We start from the raw sequence: 4,403 nt of genomic DNA on the forward strand, positions 1-4,403 counted from the left end.
CCTTTCTGGTATGCTGTAAGAGACACAGGTTTCCAGGGACGGACAGCTGGTCCTTTATATGAAGGAATGTTAGGTCAGTGTGCCGTCTGTCACTCAGATCCGTGTGCCAATGAACTAAGTGCTGCTGCTGTTGTGGGTTGGTTGGCACTGTAGAGCAAAGCGCTCCCCAAGGGATTGTCCCGTTTCTCCAGCACACTCAGCATTTGGTCACGCGGTCTGACCCAGTGTTCTGATGGTCCTGTGGAAACCCAGGTAGCTGTCAGCACAGCGGTAGCCACAGTGGAGGGGTGGAGACAGCTGGAGCGTCTTTGAGCTTGACTATTGGTCTCAGGTGCCAGCGACAGGACTCAAAGCACTGGGGCCTGTCCAGGATGAGGGAGATGGGGTGCCCCGCTCTGATGGAGGAGGCTCAGGCTGTAGGAGGGCTCAGCCCTGTCTTTACCCTCTTTCTGCCCCCAAAGATGGAGTGCATCGTGAGCCATCCCAGCACCCTGTGCTCCCACCTGGTGCTGGAACGAGGCGTTAACAGTATAGAACTTTCAGGCAGGGTGTTCTGTTGGGGATCCTGTTCCAGACTGGGAGGGGCTGCCCCTGTGGCAGGGGGTCTTCGGGAATGGTTTGTAATGAAATGAGACGAGCTTCCTGTGGTTTCAAGTGAGTTTAGAAGCAGAGACTTGTGAATCCTACAAGCGACCTATTGGGACAGAAGGCCCTACCCTGGTCTTGCAGAGGAGAACATGACTCCACCGACTGCAGCCTCCAGAATCTCACACAGGACAGATTCTTGCTGCTGTTACTGCCGGGTCTGTGGCACTTTGTCACAGTGGCCATGAGGCTTTTTCAGCAGGATGAAGAGGTTCCCAGAAAAGTCAGTGTGGCTGGAGCCGTGGGGCATGGGAAGAGCACAGGACCAGGCAGCTATGTCAGATGTCACAGCAAGGTCTAGTATCAACCTCACAAAGAACCAGCGCCACGGTAGGAGGCTCGAACACAGCCCTTTCTCGGGTATGTAAACCGCCTGAGCAAGCAGGGGCGCTATGAGCTCCCTGCAAAAGGTACAGGTGGGCCTAAGGAAGGCAGAGGAACAAAGAACAAAGACAGCCCGCTGGGATGACAGCCTGTCACTGAAAGATACAGAGACCCTGTACATGCGTCCGCCCCTGGGAACAAAGGACCACAGGAGCTGAGGCTAGGATAATAAATGTCTGGATACCCCAGGCTGAGTCCACTGGGGTCAGCTTGACCCCGAGATGGTCATGCGGACACACTAGCGACATGGTATATGTACGGCATGTGATACAGGACTCCACTTGCCATCCTGCAGAGTTTACACACCTGCCGAGGTCACACAGCAGAGCCGCTTAGCACTTCTGCAAGACAGGTGGGAAAAGGCCATTTAGTGGGAAGGTCAGACTGGATTCAGGAGACACCACGATGTCGCCAAATCCCTGGACAGGGTCACTAAGATCCCATAGTGGCCCATCCCAGGGATCTTCTAAACAGCAACAGGCTCATTTAGGGAAAGGAGAGTGCTATGGGCTTGAGTCCCACAGATTCTTCACCTGCTCGGGACTGAAGGACTCGGGCCCAGTGAGCTGCGGACACAGATCCTTCCACTTGCTCAGGACTGCAGGACTCGGGCCCAGTGAGCTGCATCTATCTCAACACCTGTCACGCAGGTTGATTTCAGGAATCTTGAGGGGGGGGAGGCCTGGTTAAAATGTACCTTACTCCCCACCCCCAACAACAACTCTGTAATGTGGAACACCGAGTGACCCCGAATTGTATTTTGTTTTAAGAAAGGTTCTTTTTTGTGGTTTTCGAGACAGGGTTTCTTTGTAGCTTTGAAGCCTGTCCTGGAACTAGTTCTTGAAGACCAGGCTGGCCTTGACCTCACAGAGATCCGACTGCCTCTACCTTCCATGTGCTGGGATTAAAGACGTGTACCGCTAATGCGCAGCTAGAGAGAGGTTCTTATAGTCACAGCTGGCCTGGAACTAAAAGAGATTTCTCCTGCCTCAGCCTCCTAATTGCTGAGATTACAGGTGTTGTACCACCATGCCTATCTTGAGTGGATGTTGTTAAAGTGTAGACATATTCTTCAATATTTAGTGATGTGCAGCGCACAACGCCTGTCTGTGCTCTATGTGCTACCAAACAGTTCGCGAGCTTCAGGCAAGGGGCTCAATATTGAAACACACAAAGACACACAGAGAAACAGAGACACGGCCCTCTAGTCACTGGTAAGAAGCCCCTATTCAATAGCATCACGGAGGCTTATATACCCAACAGTCAGGTGGGCCAACAGGTGAAAACCTTATCCTCTGATCCTCAAGGCCAAGGCAACACGTGCTCGTGAAGCAGAGCTGGTAAACAACTTTGACACAGCTTTCAGTAACTCAAATCAGAAGGAAAGTAAAGATCGCTAGCAGGGAAGAGCAGCTGGATGCCAGGACGCCTAATGGTCCCAACAGTGAGGCCTTTCTTTCATTCAAGGCTTAGAATGATGCTACTCTTGAGAAATAAAATTCAATTCGTTGAGTTTATGATCCTCATATTTCTACCGCCCAAGTGCTGGGATTACAAGCACGCAGCACCAGGAAAGATTTGTATGGTGCTGGCAATGGATCCCAGGGACAGGAATCTACCAACTGATTTACAGAACAGCTTCTGCATTTTTTTCCCAATACAAGTCCTCACCATGTAGCTGGCCTGGAACTCACTATTTACACCAACCAGCCTGGCCAAAACTCACAATGATCCACCTGCCTCTGCCTCCTGAGTGTCAGAATTAAAGGTGCACTACCAAGTTCCACCCCACCCCCACTTAAAAATTTTAAATATTTTACGTGTATGGTTACTTGCCAGTGCAGTGTCCGCAGAAGCCAGAAAAGAGTCAAGGATCCCCTTGAATTGGAGTTACAGACAGCTATGAGCTGTCATACAGATGCTGGGATGCTCTGGAAGAGCAGCCAGTGCTCTTAACTGCTGAGCCATTCTCAGTTTCTCTAAAATATCCTGGAAGATTATATTAGAATTTGATTCAATATTTCCTTTCTGGGGCGAAGGGGTTTCAAGACAGGGTTTCTCGGCGTAGAACTGGCTGTCCTGGAACTGTGTAGACCAGGCTGACCTTGAACCCACAGAGATGCACCTGCCTCTGCCTCCTGAGTGCAGGAGTGCTATCACTGTCCAGCTATAACATTTCTTTCTATTTCATTTAACTTATCCCTTTTTAAAGGAACTGAGCATCTGGTAGCCATAATAATACTATAGCAGTAACAGAACATAATAGATGAAAGGGCTTTGTGAATTTACCTAAACAATCACTGTGAATGAACAGTATGAGAATACAGGATGTTCTCCTATAGCTACCCCCGTGACAAAGTATCACGTACTGCAGAAGCATCCAGAAGGGTGGAATAATATACTCTTATCACTGTGCCCTGTCCTGTAACAACTGCACATTTTTGCTCTTCAAAGATGCACGTATTCTTACTTACGTGACAATCTTAGCATCAACAGTATTTGGGATGAATCCTCATCACAGCTAGCACAGTAAGCAATGTAGGTTCTTGGGCCATATTGCCTGCATTTCTCCCAGACTTTTCCTTCTTGGGCAGAACCCAAAGCCTCAAAAAAATGTTATTCTAGCTCTGTAAAACCAGTTAGATGACAACTTTACTAAGGTATTGACATCCTAAATGACATATCAAAAGCAGTAATTTTTAACCACTTCAGAGTTCTCTCAATAGAGTACACATTTAAAACAAATGCTATCATATAACCCTCTCAATTCCCATGTAAAAGTCACTACTGTGGTGAGAATTACATTCCCGTCAGCATGCCATCCTCAGCAGGGGGTTAAGGCTGAGTCTACTACGTCCTCTGTTTGCCAGCTGCCAAAACATGTGACTGCCCCCAAGAACATTAGCTCTACAGTGCTTCAAGTAGAAAGGGGCATGCAGATTTCAGACTTCTGTTGGGGGAAGGCGCTGGAAGCATGAGTGTCCAGAGAGCGGTAGATAGGGCTCTCAACACCTGCTGCACACACATCTGGTTCTCTTCCCTTGACTCTCAGTATTTCAACCAACTCCGCCACTCTCCACAGTTCTAACGCACATCTTCCCTTGGCTCCACCCAGAAGGACCACCTTTTCCTGGTTTATTAAATTTAAGATGAAAACTTACCTAAACCATTTCCTGTATAAAATCTAAGGAAAGACTTGTTGATAAGACTGAAATACAAACCAGGCGTTGGTGGCACACGCCTTTAATAACAATCCCAGCACTCAGGAGGCAGATGGATCTCTGTGAGTTTGAAGCCAGCCTGGTTTACAAAGTGAATTCCAGAACTGCCCGGGCTACACAGAGAAATCCTGTCTCAAAAAAACGAAACAAAAC

The sequence above is a fragment of the Alexandromys fortis genome, unplaced genomic scaffold (genome assembly GCF_014885135.2).
Source record: "Alexandromys fortis isolate MF-2015 unplaced genomic scaffold, M_Fortis_MF-2015_v1.1 scaffold_1, whole genome shotgun sequence".
Lineage (NCBI taxonomy): Eukaryota > Metazoa > Chordata > Mammalia > Rodentia > Cricetidae > Alexandromys > Alexandromys fortis.